Raw genomic sequence first — 19,611 nt, forward strand, 5'->3', positions numbered from 1 at the left:
AAAATAGAACTATGACAACCACGTCCAACTACTAGGATGCTAATGAGTTTATGAACAGGAAAAATCTAGTGTTAGTGAGTATACAGAAAAATTATAACAGCCATATATTGCAATTGAGGATGTAAAATGTTGTAACTGCTATAGAAAATCATTTATCCATTTCTTAGGAAGTTAAACATATTATTATCACATGGCTCACAATTCTATGGTTTGTGTATGTCCCAAAAGTTGAAAACAGGTGTTCCAATAAACTTGTACATTAATGAATGGATAAACAAATGTGGTAAACCCACACTATGGAATATCAATCAGTCATACAAAAGAGTGAAGTACTTATAAATCGTACCTACAACATGGGTAGACCTTGAAAATAAAATGCTAACTAAAGAAGCCAGTGGCAAAAGCCATATATTGTTTGATTCCAATTGCATGAAATATGAAGAATGGCAAATCCATAGAGACAGAAAGCAGAGTAGCATTTGCCAAAGGCTGGGGTAGGGAGAAATAGTGTGGCTGCTCATTGGATATGGGTTTTCCATTATGGGCAATAAAAAGTCGGGAGTAGAAAGTGGTGATAGTTGCACAGCATAGTGAACTGCTTAAAGCCAATCAATTGTGCATTTTTAAATGGTTAAAATGGCAAATTTTACATTAAGTGTATTTTACTACAATTAAAAATATCCTTCCCATCTCCTACCTTGTCATCCAGAACAATCAATATTGTGATTGATGTGGATCAGCTCATTCTTGAGAAGTACCACAAAGTCCAAGGTGTTGAATTAAATGCATCATAAGCAGAAGAATAGAAATAATGAAAAAAATTAAAAACTAAAGTAGAAATCAATAAAATTGACAACAGTAAATAAGTCAATAAAATCCATTAAACCAAAAGTTGGTGTTTGGAAAGATCATGAAAATTGATAAACAGCTCACCAGGCTAACAAAAATTAAATGGAAAAGAAAGACGGCACAACTTACTGGTATATGAAATAAGACAGAGGCTTTACTACTTATCCCAATAATATTAGAAGGATAATAAATGAATATGATGAAAATTCTATTACCACAAATTTGATAACTTATATAAAATGGACCATACTCTAAAGATACACTCCAATAATATAAAAACTCTCACAAACAGAAATTGATAATCTGAATAGGCTTATGTGTATTATTGAAATTGAATCAATAATTAATAACCTTTCAAAATAGAAAGCACTAGACTCAGATGGTTGATGGTTTCACTGGTGGATTCCTCCAAACATTTCAGGAAGAAATAACACCAGTCATCTACAATCTCTTCCAGACTATGGAAATAGATGAACCATTTCTTAACACATTCTATCAGGCCAGCATTACACTAATACGAAAACCAGGTAATGACTTCACAAGTCGGGAGAAATACAACCAATACCTCTTTTGACAGAATCCATCCCCTTCACTTTTCTCACTTCTGGAGGCCATCTGAGTTCTAAGCTTGTGGCCTCTTCCTCCATCTTCAAAGCATATTACTCCAATCTCTGTTTCTATGATCATACTGACCACATGTAGTGGATGATGGCCTGTACTGTGTACTGTGGTTAACAGTACTAATATGAGAAGGTTCTCTCATGAACTATAACAAAAGTACAATATTAAAACATGGTGTTAATAATAGGGGTTTGTATAGAAAAGATATACCAAATGTAAGCTATAGGCCATACTTAATAATTTTATCATGTTCTTTCATAATTTGTAACAAATGACCGACAAGATTGCAAGGTGTTGGTGGAGGGGTGACGTGTGAATTCTGCACATTCTGCACGATAGTTTTGTAAGCTCGCATGTTCTCTAATAAGAAAAATGTATTTAAAAATACATAAAAGGCATTAAACAGGAGATATGAGCATACAGAATTAAAAACAGGAAACTAGAAGATAAGATGATCAAAATAATACAGTCTGAAGAGCAGATAGAGAAAAGAATTTTAAAAGTGACCAAACCTTAAGGGGCCTATGGGACAACATGAAGCATAACATCATATGCATTACAAGAGTCCTAGAAAGGAGAATGCCAAATTGGCAGAAAGATATTTGAATAACTAATGGCTGAAAATTCCCCAAATCTGACAAAAGACATAAATATACACATCCAAACTGTGCAACAAGCCCCAAACAGGGTAATGCCTAATAGACCTACTCCAAGGCTTATACTAATCAAATGTTGACTGCCAAAGATAAAAAGAAAATTCTGAAAGCAGCAATTATGCACAAGATTTCCTCAATAAGATTAAGTGCAGAATTCTCACCAGAAACAATGGAGGCATGAACACAATGATAAACTATAAGATAGTGAAAGAGAAAAACTGCAAGTCAAGAATTCTTTACCTGGCAAAGCTATTCTTCAAAAATGATGAGAACTAAAGACATTTACAGATAAACAAAAACTTCCAGAGCTCAACAACAACATTCTTGTTATAAAGAAATGCAAAAGGGAGTTCTTCAGATTGAGAGGAAAGTACAGCAAATCATAAACTGGAAGAGTATGAAGGAGCAGTAGGAAGAAAAATAAATTGCCAGTGAAGGTAACTACAAGAATAAAGGCAAAATCCAGTAGTATGGGATTATCAGTATGTCACTGTATTCTTTTTTTCCCATAATATTTAGAATAAAATGGAATAAGACAGCATATTTCTATGTTATTGATATATAAAGTATGAAGAAATAATATATGACAAATGCAATAAAACAAGGGAAACAGAGGAGTATAGGAGCAGAGATTGTATGTGCTGTTGAAGTTAAATTGATATCATTTTGAAGTAAGTTATTGACATAGGATGTTTAATATAAAACCTAAGGTATCCACAAAGAAAGTATTTAAAATATAAACAGAAATGGAAATGAAAAAGGAATCCATCAGTCACATCACAAATGATAGCTATACCAAAAGGAAGTCTGTGATAAAGGAAGAGAGGAACAAAAATGTTGTAAGACTCATAAATAAACAACAAATCGACTGAAGTAAATTTGGATTATCAATAATTACACTGAATGTAAATGGATTAAACTCTCTAATCAAAAGACAGATTGGCAGATGGATGAAAAAGTATGATTCAAGTAGATGTTGATTATAAGAGACTTACCTTAGACCCAAAGACACAGAAACGTTGAAAGTGAAAGGATGGAAAATATATTCCATGCAAATAGTAACCAAAAGAGACCTGGGGTAGCTATACTACTATCCAATAAAATAGACTTTAAGTCAAAAACAAAGAGACAAAGAAAGACACTATACACTAATAAAAGGAACAATCCACGAAGAAGATACAACTATCATGGCCATTTATGCACCTAATCCTGTGCTCTAAAACATGAAACAAATATCAAGAATACTGATGGAAGAAATAGACACCTCTACCATAATTTTTGGAACTTTCAATACACCACTTCTATCAATGAAGAGAACATCTAGACAGAAGATCAAGGAAATGGAGAACTTGAACAGTGCTATAAAGGAACTAGGTCTAACAGACATATAAAGAACACTTCACCCACCATCAGCGGAATATAAGACTCCTTGACTGCACAAGGATCATTCTTCAGTAGAGACCATATGGTAGGTCACAAAACAAGTGTTCTCATAAGATCATCACAAAATCCTTTGACCTCATATTCTGCCCTGTATTCTTGACATTTGTCCAGATATCAGAGTCTGAAGTGAGGGCATCTCAAATAACTCACAAATTAATTAATAACAAATTAATTCTGCAGTTCCATCCACCTTCCCAGCCTTCTTTCTGATTTTTTCAGTATTAATATTGGGTATTTACACAACATCCCAGACAACTTCTTAGATTCAGTTCACATCTTCCCAGATTCAGTTCACATCTCAGTTCTGCATAGTAGTAGAGGCAGTAAGGACAGCTCAAATCTATATTCAGCTTCAGACTAGGGTTGGGGCCTCTTCATCTCTGTGTAAAATCCTCACCTCCATATTGCCCCTCCAGTTCTGTCAACTTCGTATTAAAATCTGTTTTGCTTAAGATAGCTGTAGTAAAGTACAGTGTCTGTGTGTCTTTACATTTTGATTTCTAAGATTTATAGAATGCTTTAGCAGGTGGTTTATGTAGAGGGCTAGGAAGCTTAGGCAGGTGTTTCTCTGTAATTCTTTTGATGGTTCTTCCTCTCTGCAATCTATCTCTTTTCCCCGGGAAATTCCTGCCTAGGACATCCTTCCTACTCAACACACTTCTTCTCTAAACTTCACCGTTTTCTCCTGAACCAAGATCTGCTGGATTTATCCTTTATTTTGTGCACTTCTGTTTTAAGTGATTTTACTCCATGTTTTTTCAATAAGCTGCCCAAGATGTTAGGAAGAAAGAGATGAAACTATCAACGCTGCCAAGAGATAATCAAAGAAACTGACTTTGAACCACCAGAAAAACCTACTCATGGATATTAGCAGAACTACTGTGCTCCCCTACAAATGTAGAACTCTCTCTCCTTGCCATGTACTAGATAACACTTCACCAATCTTGTGGGAAATGTCCTTGAACCTAGACTGTGTACCAGCAAGGTGAGGTCCTCTCTGACACACCTTCAGGGGCATCTGCCTCCAGGGCTCTGGGGTCCTGCTGAGGCGTGCATAAGAATGAACCCTCAGATGACCTCCCAACTCTTTTTTGAAGACTCTTAGCCATATAAACTCATTTGTGTTTGCCGTTTACCCCTTTTGTGGTGCAAGAGATTCAATACCTCTGTCTCACTCCAGAAGGTCCCAGGATTGATTCCTGGTGCTGCCTAAAATAAATAAATCTACTACCTATTATGTTGGATTCTTTTCTGTTATGCAGTTTTCAGAGCTGCCTTTAATTCCTTGTTCTTTAGCCTGTAGACAACGGGATTCCCTAGGGGCATAACCATAAGGTATTACAAGGGAGAGTGAGCTCCAGTGGGGAACCTGAGACTAGCATAAGATAGAGAAGAAAACCTAACCAGAAAATGAGATTGTTGCAGTGAGTGAGAGGAACAGGTGGAGAAGGACTTACTTCAGCCTGAGCTGGATCTGATGCTCAGAATGATAAAAACAAAGTGGCCCTAAGAGGAGAAGACTGGGGTCAGGTACAAAGGCCTGCAGGAGGGGTGAGCAGACCAGAGCACAGTGGGTGGAGCTATTATAACAGGATAGAAGCAATAAACAAGGTACCGCACAACTGTGTTTGTGGAGAATTTGAGTCTAGCAGAATTCCCAGTTCTAAGCTAGGGGGGTGTTGATGTGAGCATCCGGAAAGGCCAAGCCCAAGGTTGCTTTTGCAAGTCACGTGCACAGCTGATTGCCCATCAGCTGTCCACACAGCAGAGGAGAGCAGATGGCAGCAGAGCGGTCAGAGGCTTGCACTGCCAGGAAGAAGAGTGCAGTCCTTCATCTTTCCCTTACTCAATCACCATTCATCCCATACAAAGAAAAATTGAGGGAGTCTGGGAAGTGGCAGATGAAGGAAAGGAAATGTGATGTTCAGGATTTATTTTGTAATACTGTGACACTCTATGTTTTGGCTGAGTAGGGCTAGAAAATGAATTATTGTCTAATATAGTAGCTTGCACCTAAAGAGCCTTTCCCTTAGGGAGAAACTCACATCTGTGGGCTCATTTCTATCCACATTTAGAGATCCTTAAAACCATGGTACTTATGCATCTATCCATTTGACTACCAATCTATTTGTTCATTCATTTACTTTGTCAGCTAATCTTTCATTTACTCATCCTTTCATTCATCTGTCATTTCAGTCATTTATGCATTCACACATTCACCTCTTACTTCATTCCATTCAGCCATTACTCATTCAATAAATGTTTACATAGTTCAGAGTGCTGTGCTTAAAATATCTTGGTAATCAGCCTGGGCTGAACCTCAAATGAACTGTTCTATGCATGCACTTTTATGTGTCATAAATTGCAAATAATATTTTCCCTGTATGAGGACTAGTTTCCTATTTGACCTTTCACTGCACATCAAACTTCAAATCCATTCCATAAACTAAACCTCTGCAGCTTTGGCAACACTTTTATTAAGATAGTAACTTAAAATAACCCTGGCAATTATATATTTGAATGTGGTAAAAAGGGGGAAATTTTAGGTTGAATATATGTTATTAGAATAAAATTTTTAAAGAAAATCCATGGAACAGCACAGCAAAAGCAGTGAACCCTAAGTTATAGTATGGATCATAGTTAACACTATAGTTACAAAAATGTGCTTTCATCAATTGTAACTAATGTATCACACCAATGCAAGGTGTTAATAATTGGGTGGTGTGAGGAATCCTGCATTTTATGCGTGATTGTTCTGTAAACCCACAACTTCTCCAATGAAAAAGAAATCATTCTGACCTGCCCATTTAATTATGAGCCTGCTGTTTATCCTCTGGCTTTTACCCCAAACAAGATTCTGGTATTTGTTTCTCCTATTAGACTCAGAGTAACAAATTCTATTTGTGCTGGTATAGCCCATGAATAAATCCTTATTCCTGTTTGGTTTTCCCCATCATTGCTATGTAGGAATTAAGAATCATCCCACATTCCAAGTCCTTCTCAGATCTCAGATCTAGGTTACCTCTCAGTTTCATCCAGTGGTTAAAGTGCAGTCCAAGCAGTTACTTAGCCTGTGTTAATTTCAATTATGCAGTGAAGAAGAGGAATCAAGTGAAAAATATTTCATGATGCATTTCTCATCTCTGTGCTTATAAAGTCCTGTTGAAATAAGCAATTTCTTAGACATCTACATCAGCAATGTAAAAAATGAATGGTCTATTCAATTCCACTGAAGTATTTATAAACACTTCATTTTGCTGGTAAAATATGTGCAGACCATTCCTTCATTTTGCCACATTTATTCTCACTGCAGACCTGGCTCACTCACTCTTTCTACAAGGCAGGTAGAATCATATTTGTGGCAGTAAGGACCTGCTCATCTCAACCCCGAATATTAATCCTCTGTTGACAAAGTAAGGACAAGTTTCATTTTAACTTTGCAATAAAAGATAAATGCTAAATTCAAATTCTAGATTAATGCAGATGTTTTAACAAACATTCAAAAAGCAAACAAATCCAATCTTCAATAATACTTTGGAAGCATAGAGACATTATTTTGTAGATATTAAGAGTAGCTAATGAAAAGGTTCACAGTGTATAGAAAAAATACTGAAAGTCCTAAGTATTTGGTTCTGGAATTTAGCTCTAGCTAGCACAAGGTGAAGAGTGGCATCATTGAGCCAGGATCAGAAGGTGAGATAAGGAGAGACCTACAGAATCTGGAAGTCTCCAGTGGCAGTGAGCTTCACAGAAATCACAGAGCATGTTCTCCAGTTCCTGACGCTTCCTAGAGCAAAAGACAACTTTTTATCTGTTCTTTCCATGAGGTAGGAAGACATTTGTATTCTGGTACTCTCTTTGCACAGGAGATCCAAGTGACCTTTTTTCCTTAGCTGGAGTTTTCAATGATGGCAGGAAAATAAATTGTCTCTAAAGGAGGAGATTCTTATAAGAGGTATCTCAAAGGCCTCTGTCATTCGATCAGTCCAAATTACATGGTCATCTTTTCTTTTAGCTGTCTCTGAGATTTTAAATACTAAGCTAAATTAGGCCAAGTGATTTCTAAACATAATCCAATAGAAAGCCAATTGTTAAATTTGCCAGATGAGATTGGGGACCCAGGAAATTTTATATACATGCCCCCTAGGCTTTTAAGGTCCTGTGTTTTTCATCCTCTAAGTACTTTTCACAGGTTTTGAAGTGTGGTGTTTTGTTTTCATTTTCATTTAGTTCTAAATATTTATTTTAAAAAAATTATCCATGCTTATTCCAAAATAATATTGTCAACCAGCCTTGTCACAATTCCTTTTAGTTATGCTTTTTATTTTAATGTCCACTTCAATATGGGCATACAAATGATACACTCTAAAAATTTCCCACTTAGAATTTTTGGGATGTGATTTCTTGACATCACAGGCAGTTAGGATCAGAGTGGATGGATCTGCATGGCTCTCTGATTTCAGTTACCCACTAAACTTGAAATATGAAGGTGAAATCATATTGCCTCCTAATTATGATCACATTTTAGGAAAATAATTCTAGATCTTTCAATCTTTTATCAACTTTCTCTCTTCTTGTTCTTTTCCATAGATGTAGTAAAACCATTGCTATGCTAAGAGATGTTTATAATGTCATGATTTTTCAAAATTTATGTCCTATTCATATATTTATTTTTTAGGAGGATCCGGGGATTGAAACTAGGCCCTCACACGTGAGAAGTAGGTGTTCAAACACTGAGCTTCACCCACTTTGCTCATGTAGTTATATCATGTTCTCTTTGTTACAACCTAGACATTCTGGATAATTTCTTCTGATATTTGTACATTTACTGAAACTATCTTCAATTGTTCTTCATGAGCTGTATAATCTATCCCTCAAGTTTTAAATTATAGTTATATATTTCTCTTTTCTAGACATTGTATTTGGGTTCTTTTAAAAAATTAGTTTGTTTTCTTTGTAATCCTATATTCCTTGTACAAATTTTGAAGCTTCTACCATTTCTTTAATTTTTTGTAGTTTTTAAAAAACTTATTGAAGTATATATCACTCATACATAAAAATACATACATTATAAGTATATAGTGATAGTTGTGAACTTACATACAAAAAACATTTGAAACATCATACAGGGATCTCGTACCTCATCCTGCTACCAATACCTTGCATTGTTGTGAAACACTTTTAATAAATGATGAAAGAAATGTTCATATTAGTTGTCTGATTATCCCAATATCTGAATTCTTTGTGACTCTGATAATAGTTTATATTATTTATGGTGGCTTTCACTTTTTGTAACTTGTTTTACTGAGCATTGAGATATTTTACTTTGAATTTTTCCAATTTCCTTAGACCTTTACCTTTGGTGTGGGTTAAAGTTAAGTTCTTTCAGAGAGAATTTCTTTTGTGTCATATTATCAGACCAGAACACTTTCAATGATATCCTTTCTTGAAGACTTTTTAAATTATTTATAGGGGACCATGTCTTACCCTGCAGCAGCAGGCCTGTGGTCCATGCCTCAAGACTCTTTTCTTTGTTTCATAGTAAACTTCTCACTCCTTTGCCTATCCAAATATATATATATATATGTGTGTGTGTGTGTGTGTATGTATGTATGTATGTATGTATGTATGTTTATGGGATTCTCTTATGCCCCACCCCCTAACCCTGCCACACTTTTCTACAGTAGCAACATTTTTCATTAGTGTGGTACATTTGTTACAACTGATGAACACATATCGAAGCATTGTACTAGCCAAAGATTATAGTTTACATTATAGCTTTTACATTTGCCCCACACAATTATATAGGTTTTGAAAAAATGTATAACGGCTTGTATCTGTCATTGCAATGTCTTACAGGAAAATTCCAATGTCCCAAAAATGCCCCATTTTGCATCTATTCTTCCATCTCCCTCCCCTAAGAAGCTCTGGTAGTCACTGCTTTTATATCAATGATACAAGTTCTTCCATTGCCAGAATAATCCTAAGTCTACTTTAGTCCATAGTTGATTTCCACGCTTATGTTTGTTTATTCTTCAATCTTGAGATTTTGGAATGGCGATACCTAACCTGTCACCAACTAAGAAAGGGCTTAGATCCTATGGGGCAGATGGATGGAATTGTACTGCTTGCTGTTGCAGACACACTCTGCTTCCTGGGTTTGGCATTGTCCATCATCACCCTTTTGTGGGTTGTCCTGGGTGAGTCCAATGACCTGGTGAGTGGGTGTTGCAAATCTGATGAGATTCAGGGCTCAACATATGAACAGAACAAAGATTTAAGTCTCTGGGACATACATTTAACAAGTATAGTGCTAAATATAAGTTCAAATAAAAGGGGCAGAAGAGCCATGTGTAGGGAAACTATAAATGAGTCTAATTCTCTTACAGTGAGGAGCACAAATTCTAAAATAAGGCCCACCGACAGGGTGACAAATTCTTGAGCTTGTCTGCCCTGTTTTATAGTGTCTGGATGTCTCTAGAGCCCTCAGGAGCTCCACTGTTTTGAGGCACTGTTTGCTGTGGCAATCAATGAGATCCTGCTGAGGCATTCATAAGCATAACCTCTGGAATGACCTCCTGACTCACTTTGAAATCTCTTAGCCATAAAAACTCATTTGTATTTAATATTTTCTCCTTTAGGTCAAGGCCTTTTTCCAGATGCATTACTAGTTAGGGCTTGGTAATAATCTCTCAATGTCAGAGAGGCTCATCCCTTGGAATCATATCCCATGCTGGGGGGAAAGTAGTGCAATGAAGTGCAAAATATTATTGATTCTTCCAAAAAATGGGTATGAGATCTATCTCAACAACTATTTTCTTTCTACCTACTATGTAAGTTAAGAATGGCTAGCTTCACTCCTGCCCCCTTTTGCATGACAACTTTATTTTTCATTATCTCCACATATAGCATTTTGCCCATTATGGTACAAGCACTTTATAAAGCCATGCCAATAGACATATCAGCATGAGAGACATATCTCATGCTGATAGACATATGCCTTAGGGTATGTCTCCAGTCTCCTGGGTTGGCAGACATACTCAGAGTTGGCAGAAGTCCTCAGAGCAGCAGTTGGCATTTGCACTCATTTACTATAGTAGTTCATTTACTAAAATGATAATTATTCCCTTACCTATATCCATGTGTTTTTGCAATGTGACTTTGAAGCTTTTTACTTCAAGTGTTGTAATAAGGGTGTGGGTGTACCTCAGTGGCTGACTGCCTACTTGCTATATATGTTCAATTTCTCTCTCTTTTGTACGGATTTGGTGACAGAAGGTTGTTTTTTACCACTGCTTTTTGATTCTTGACTTGACCTAGATTGTTAAGATTAGTCCTGCTGGTTGCTTAGAACAGGGCATTGGACCCAGTAATTGGTTGTAGACACACTTCCTAGGGCCTGGGGAGAAAGGTTATAGAGGCTGGAAAAAGCATCTCGTTTATTTAAACTTTTCACGTGCACTTCCTTGGTCTGCCAGCAGATGGCAATCTTTGGCAGCTCAATTTCTGGTTGGAGTGTATTTGTTGCAAGACAGACCAGATCAATGTGATAGAGCTTCCTGTCTGAAAGCCAGGAGCCTTGTAATTCAAACTTTCTCTGAGACAATTCTCCAGCATTCTCTGGCAGCCCCCTCCCTTTTCCTGGCTTTCAGAGCCAGGGACTCCCCTCTGAGTCCTCAACAGTCAGTCCCAGTTAGTACAGAAGGAAATAGGGAGGGTCATATATATTTAGCTCCTTACTGGCTCCCAAGGCAGCCCCACGTGGCCTGGCAGGGCTCCTGGGACACAGCAGACCACATTTGTGGGTCGAAATCTGAGTCAGCTTTAGCCTGTGTTCCTCTCTGCTCTTTCCTTGGGCAACCTCAGTGATCAGTCCCAACTAGAAGAGAGGGGGATTGCGAGGGTGGGATTTCTCCAGACCTTCTCTGGCTCCCAGGGCAAACCACTGTGTGGTCCCAATCAGCCTGAAGGGCTGATGAGACACAGCAGGCCAAATTTGTGCATCAGCTTTAAGCTGTGTGCCTCTCTCTCCCCTTCCTAGGGTGGTAGCTTCCTGGGGACCACCTTTGTCTAGAGCAGCATGACCAGAGGCCAGAGAATTCTGAAGTGTCTTTGGTGGGGGGGTTGGTACTGGCAGCAGCAGCCAGTGGTTTCTACTCACAGTTCTATTGTTGCAATTTCCCTCCTTTGTCCCTCTCTCGTCTGGGCAGTGTCCAGCCTTTGCCTGGTGTCCTAGATATTTTTCTAGGCTGTTTCCGTGTATCCTCTAGTTAATTTTCTGGAGGAGAAGAGAATCCCATGTCTTTCTAGTCCACCATCTTCCCAGAAGTCCTCACTGTCTCTTCCTTTCACCTTCTTCTCTGGGTCCACCTTACCAAAAAAATCATCAAAATGAATCAGCCTCCAAGGCAAGTCTTACTCACCTGGGATGTGCGTGCAGGCATGCAGGAAGCCTCAGGAGTTGGGGAATATATACAGCTTTTTATTATTGCTTATTAAATAAATTCTAATACAAAATAATTGTGGCACTGTGACTGGGATTATAGCTCACAACTCTAGTTTTAAAAACAATTGTCAATAATTGGGTCTGAAATCATGCCTGTGGGCTTAGCAAAGTTGACGGTAGGGTCAGGTCCTTGGGTCTGCAGTCTGTGCAGAATCAGAGGACCCCACACTCAGGAAGTCTCCCACCAGATTTTATGTTTTGTCACTGTCTTGACACTTTAAATGCTATCAATAAACTTTTGTCTTGCAAGTGAAGTCTTGTTAGGCAATGGGGCCTGTGCATGAGCAGATGGGTGCAATACGCACGTGTGCTGTTCCTTCCCACTCCATTCTCATATTGCATTCAAAATCTCCCCTGAATACAGAACTTTTCAGACCCATGATGCATGAGAATTCAGCAAGACTCAACAAAAATATAAAGTAGATATATTATGTTTAAGATTGAGTAAGTGAAGTAAGTGGAGAGAAGCGAGGGAGGAAGGAAGTCTGCTGGAAAAAGAACTTGCTTTGGCTAACAGAAGGACTCTCTTGCATTTGTACCCTCAACCACAATTCTTAACTGCCTCTGGGTTCATGTGTTATTCAGTCCCTAGATTATTCTTTAGCTTTCTTTCTATTGACGTTTACTGCCCCAGACTACCTTTTTCAGTCACAATCCCATTTATAAACCAGTGTATGGAAAAAGTGTGCTAAATGTATGCTATGGACCATGATTAGTGGTAATAGTCTGATGATATTATCTCATAATCTGTAACAAATGTTCCACCAGGGTGTGGAGTTGTATGGGAAATCTACACATCTGTATGATTGTTTGGCAAGTTCACAATATCTGTAACAAAAATACATTAAAAAAGCAGTATGGGTTTGGGGAAAAATACACCAAATGTAAGATAAGGAATATAGTTGGTAGTAATATTTTGACAATGCTCTTGCATAGCTTGTAATAAATATTTCACACCAATGCAAAGGGTTGGGGGAGGGTTGATGTATGAGACCCCTGTGTGATGTTATGTATGTTTATTTTGTAATTTCACAATCTTTACTATATACTTATTGTTTATATGTGTTCATGTGTGAATGATATACTTCGATTAAAAAAAAAAAAGAACTAGCTTTGAATGTGGAAAGAATGTGGTAACGGTGTTCCAAAAAATACTAATGACCAAAGAACCTTATTATATCTTCCTTATTCATGTTATTTCTCTGTTTTAGCCAACCTGTTGTGCTGAAAATGATGACATAGAAGGAAAGAGAAATTAGCAAGCCAGATTTCTGTTTTCTTTAAGTCCTTCCTTACATATCAGTCAGCTGAAAGTAGAGAGCGTTGATAGGAAGTATGCATGTCAAGAAGTGAAATAAAAACAATCGAGCTAATTTTTTGTTGCATTTCCACAGTTGATGAAAAGGAGAGTTTAGGTACAAAATTCGAATTGTATTATTTTGTGATTCTGGTAAACAAGTAAAATATTCTTATAATTGCATTTAAAACTGCCATTGTGCCATGAAAAGATAAAGGATTTTTTAAAGTTTATATTAATAATTTTATTTGTATTTTTTCTTTCCTGAAAACAAAATTAAATATTCAGGAAAAATAACATGACGAGTTGAGATAAAAATCACAGCTCAAGGGAAATTTGTTTATTTTAGTACCCTTAATGGAATTTTCACTCCTGCATTTAGAACAAGGGATCCTGCATTTTCATGTGTACTATGACATGCAAATTATGTAGCTGGCCCTGGTGACAGAATCAACTTTGCTATCATCCAAATTTTTCCTTATTTATGCCTTTCTTTTTGGATTATATCAGAAGACTATGGGAGAGAAATGAGGAGAGAGTGTAATCTCTTGACACAAATAAATTTATGGTCATTTGGTCCTATCTCCTGACATGCCCAATAATTTTTTTTGAAATTTGTACATAAATATGTATGCAAAATTATAGAATACAAAAATGATCATAAAAATTTTGTAAAAAAACTTATAAAGGCCTCAGATGATAGTATATTTCACCAGGTAGTATTCATAATTTCTGTGCTAGGCAGATAGTGTGTGGGACTTAATACAATTAGGACTGAATTCAATCAAGTCTAGGTTGTAATTATTTAGAATTCCTTCTGTGCCTAGTCTCTGCTGTTTACTAAGGTGTGGTCGTTAAAGGTTTCAAGTGGGAGACTCATATGTTTACAAGGCTAATCCCCAGGTAAATTTTTGTGTCATTAGCCCTGAATGGAAGAAGATACTGTTTTTATAGCTTTTTCTAGGCTTCAGAATCTCCTGTGCTAAGCTTCAGATTTGGCAAATATCCTGAGAAGAATATTGACCATTTGCTTAGGGTCCTTAAGTCTTTATTTTGTCACTTAAATTTGTGTGACTAACAAAAGTTCTGCTGAGTCTCTGGAGCTAAATGGGATCTTTCTGTTGCGGCCATCAGTGATCCTTAGCCTCTTTCCCATGCCCAGGATCAGCAAATCACCTGAGGGAAAGCATTGGGTGGCATGAATCTGTCACAAACTGCCCCATATGACCTGCTCCAGTGTGTTTTACCTACATATTACACACACACATGTAAATACAGGAATTATGTTTACTGATTGTGGTGGTTTTTGTATTATGCACCTCCCAAAAACAAGTCCTTAAATTTACTCCCTTCCTGTGGGTGTAAGACAATTGTATGACCTTTTTTTTTTTTTTTTTTTTAAAGATTTATTTAATTCCCCCCCTTCCCTGGTTGTCTGTTCTCTGTGTCTATTTGCTGCGTCTTGTTTCTTTGTCCGCTTCTGTTGTCGTCAGTGGCACGGGAAGCGTGAGCGGCGCCATTCCTGGGCAGGCTGCACTTTCTTTCGCGCTGGGCAGCTCTCCTACGTGGGGGACACCCTTGTGTGGCAAGGCACTCCTTGCGCGCATCAGCACTGCGCATGTGCCAGCTCCACACGGGTCAAGGAGGCCCGGGGTTTGAACCGCGGGCCTCCCATGTGGTGGACGGACGCCCTAACCACTGGGCCAATTGATGATGTTACTTCAAAGATGTGGACCAACTCAATTAGGATGACTCTTTTTCTTATTATTGGAGTCCTTTATAAGGGGAATGAAATTCAGACAGAAAGAAAAACTGCAGAAGTTGAAAGTTGACAGAACCTGAAGGAAAAGGGGGAGACCAGGAGACTCAGCCATGTGCATTGCCATTAGACACCGATGCCCGGGACCCAGGATGGCCAATAGCCAATCCCAGACTGCCAGTCTTGGAAAGAAAGAACTGCCATCAGGCCTTGATTGGGCATCTCCTAGCCTCGAAACCAAGAGCCAATAAATTGCTGTTGTTTAAGTCAATCTGTTGCATGGAATTTACTTTGGCAGTCAGAAAATTAAAACAGAGTGATAATTTACATGTAGTAGAATTCAGCTCTTTTAAAAATACAGTTTGAGAATCTTTGACCAATATATAAAGTCATATAAAAAAAGGTAAACTCATTAGAGAATATTTCCAATAACCCCAAAGTCCCCATTTTGCCCCATTACGGTAAATTGTCTCTTTCAACCCCTGGTGGCTACTGATATGATCTCTGTCCCATTCCTTTTATTATTTCCAAAATGTAATGTAAGTGTAATAGCACAGTATGCTTTTTTGCATGTGGCTTCTTTCTTTTAGCATAATGGTTTTGAGCTTCATTCATATACTTCTATGTCCTAGTACATTGTTCCTTTTATTTTTCCTAGTTGTTTTCCACTGTATGGCAGGTCTGAAACTTATTTGTTCATTGACCACTTGATAGACATTTGAGTTGTTCCATTTTATGCCATATGAAAAAAGGACTATAAATATTCAGGTACGGATGTTGAGGATAACTGTGCTTTCAATGCTCCTGCATAAATAACTAAGAGTGGAATTTCTTGGTCATGTGGTAAGTATAACTTTAACTTTATCAGGTGTGAGTCAGGGATCTCCAGGGATACAAAACTGAGAGGATTTATACACGCGCACACACACACACTATTAAATTTACAATAGATATTGCCCATGTGACCATGGGGATAGACAAATCTGAATCCTGTAGGGTAGGCTCAACCCGAGAACTCTAATGAAGGGGTTGCTGATTTCTCTAGGAGAAGCTGGCTGGCTGGCTGAAGTAGAGATGAAAGTTCTTTCAGACTGCTGTAGTATCAGATCTCCCTTTTAGGCTTTCAACTGCTTGGATGAGACATCTTTCATTGCTCAAGGCAATCTCCTCCAATATTAATTGTAGATGTAATAATTCATAGAGGCAATCAACTAACTAATGATTTCAAGCCATGAAGTATCATCAAAATAACAATCAGGCCAGTGCTTGCTTGACCAAACAGTGGAAACTACAACCTAGCCAAGGTGACAAATGAACTTAACCATCAAACCAAAAGTTACCAAACTGTTTCCTCTAGTGGCAATGCTATTTTGAATTCCAGCAAATAATATATGATTCCAGTTGCTCTTAATGTTAGCCAATATTTATTTCTGCAGTGTAGTTACATTTTGTCAGTTTATAGGGTGTAGTTGCATCTTATTGTGGTATAATTAGCATTTCCCTAATGGCTAATGATGTTGAACACTTTTCATGTACTTATTTGTCATCTCTTTTTCTTCCTTGGTGACAAGTATATTAATACATTTTCCCTTCTTACTGACTTGCCTTCCTTTTTATTACTGATTGGTAAGTGTCTTCACATATTCTGGATATGTACTTTATCAATGATATGTTCTGTGATACTTTCTTTCTGTCTGTGTCTTGTAGTTTCATTTTATTAATAGTGCCTTTGAAGAGCAGAAGTTTGAAATTTTGATGAATCCCACTTCTATTTTTGTTTCTGGTTCATACATTTTTGTCATATCAAAGGATCTTTCCCTAATCAAAGGGACAAAACTTTTAAAAATTTCTTATTCTTTTCTCTACACCTGTATACCTTACCTGGGAAGGGCAGGCATGTAAGGAGATTGATTGGTGAGCACTGGCACCTGAGATGGTTGCTAGCAGCCAAAAAGGAAAACCTAATTGTTCAGTTTTTTTTTTTTTTAAGATTTATTTATTTATTTCTCTCCATGCCCCTCCCCCTACCCCCTTCCCTATTCCTTCCCCCCGCCCCCACCTCCCTCCTCCCTGGTTGTCTGTTCTCTGTATCTATTTGTTGTGTCATCTTCTTTGTCCACTTCTGTTGTTGTCAGCGGCATGGGAATCTGTGTTTCTTTTTGTTGCATCATCTTGTTGTGTCAGCTCTCTGTGTGTACGGCAACATTCCTGGGCAGGTTGCACTTTCTTTCATGCTGGGCGGCTCTCCTTACGGAGCACTCTCCTTGCGTGTGGGGCTCCCTTATGCGGGGATAACCCTGCGTGCCACAGCACTCCTTGCGCACATCAGCACTGCACATGGCCCAACTGCACACGGGTCAAGGAGGCCCGAGGTATGAACCACGGAAGTCCCGTGTGATAGACAGACGCCCTAACCACTGGGCCAAGTTCGCTGCCTAGTTTGATTATTTTTTTTGCAGTTGTTGTTAATTTTTTTATTTCTTTTTCTTTCTTTTCTCCTTCGGTTATTTTTTTTTCTTTATTTCCTTTTCCCCTCTTCCCTGCATCTCTTTCATTATACTTTCTCTTGTTATGACCTCATTTTATTTCTTCTCTTCTTATCCTTCTGGTCTATTATTTTATGCTACCATTTTTGCAGTTCTTTTTTTATTCCACAAATTTTATTCTTTTTTTTTTCATTTCTTTCCCTTTCCCCCACCTCACCCTGGTTGTCTGTTCTCTGTGTCTATTTTGCTGCGTCTTCTTTGTCCACTTCTGTTGTCAGCAGCACGGGAATCTGTGTTTCTTTTTGTTGTGTCATCTCGTTGTGTCAGCTCTCCATGTGTGTGGCACCATTCTTGGGCAGGCTGCACTATTTTTCGTGCTGGGCAGCTCTTCTTACGGGGTGCACTCCTTGCGCGTGGGGCTCTCCTACACAGGGGATACCCCTGCATGGCAGGGCACTCCTTGTGCGCATCAGCACTGTGCATGGGCCAGCTGCACACGGACGGGTCAGGGAGACCCGGGCTTTGAACCTCGGGTCTCCCATGTGGTAGACGGACACCCTAACCACTGGGCCAAGTCCACTGCCAAGTTTTATTCTTAATCCATTTTATTTTTATGATTATTTACTCTGATTATTTATATATTTTTTCTTTGTCTCTGGGTTCTTTTAAGGTTCCTTTTCCATCTCATTTATTATTATTATTATTTTTCTCTTCTCCTTTCTTTCCTTTTCTAAGGTCTTCATATTATGGGGGGAGAACATGGACAAGTACAAGAATATAAAATAAGTGGAACCAAATGTCAAAATGGAACTTAACATAAAACAAATCAAAATAAAACTCTAAAGTAGAAAGAGAAGCTAACCATCTGAATAAGACCATCAATATATACATAAGCCCAGACACAAGCTAAAAATTATAAGCCACACTAAGTAAAAGAAAGACATGGCCCTGAATAATGAACAACTAAAAAAACAGGAGGAGATGCAGAATGTGAACAACTAATCGAGGATGTTCAAATATCATGAATCAACTTAATGAAGTGAAAGAAGAGATAAAGGATATGAAAAAGACACTAGGGAAACATACAGAAGAAATCATAAACATACATAAAAAGATAACATATCTGATGGTCATTACATTAGTCAGCTAAAAGGGTGCTGATGCAAAATACCAGAAACTGGTTGGTTTTGAGAAGGGTATTTATTTGGGGTAGGAGCTTCCAGATACCAGGCCATAATGCACAAGTTACTTCCCTCACCAAAGTCTATTTCCACATGTTGGAGCAAGATGGCTGCTGACATCTGTGAGGGTTCAGGCTTCCTGGGTTCCTCTGGGCTCAGCTCCTGTTTTCTCCACAAGCACAGCCATAGACTATCAGGTGAACAGCTCTGTCTCTTTGCCCGGGGTTCCAGCTTACGACGTCAGCATCAAACTCCAACATCAAAACTCCAACATTAAGAACCCTGAGCTCTGTTCTTTGCCATGCCTTTTATCTGTGAGTCCCCACCCACCAAAGGGTGGAGACTCAATGCCCTAATCATAACTCAATCATGCCCAGGTTACAGATCAGATTACAAACATAAGCCAATATCTATTTTTGGAATTCATAACCATATCAAACTGCTACACTCAACATTCTGAATTCCAAAAAGACATTACAATATTTGAAAAAACATTAAATCAGTTACAATGCAAGCACTAAATCATATCCCAATCATTTTAAAGAAATACAGTTTGTCTTGGGGCAAAGTCCTGTCTGCTACAGACCTCTAAAACTTACAAAATAATTTATCTGTTTCCAAAACACAAGTGGACAGACAAAGGATAAACATTTTTTTACAATAAGGAGAAATTGGGAAGGAAACATGGGTCATGGGTCCTCTATAGTTTAGTAAACCTACAGGACATCCTCCATTCACTTTCAGTCTGAAAGTCATTCTGAAAAGGATGGTTTCTCCTCCTCGGAACCTTATGGGAACCTACCCTTTCCTCAT

Source organism: Dasypus novemcinctus, chromosome 12 (genome assembly GCF_030445035.2).
Source record: "Dasypus novemcinctus isolate mDasNov1 chromosome 12, mDasNov1.1.hap2, whole genome shotgun sequence".
Taxonomy (NCBI): domain Eukaryota; kingdom Metazoa; phylum Chordata; class Mammalia; order Cingulata; family Dasypodidae; genus Dasypus; species Dasypus novemcinctus.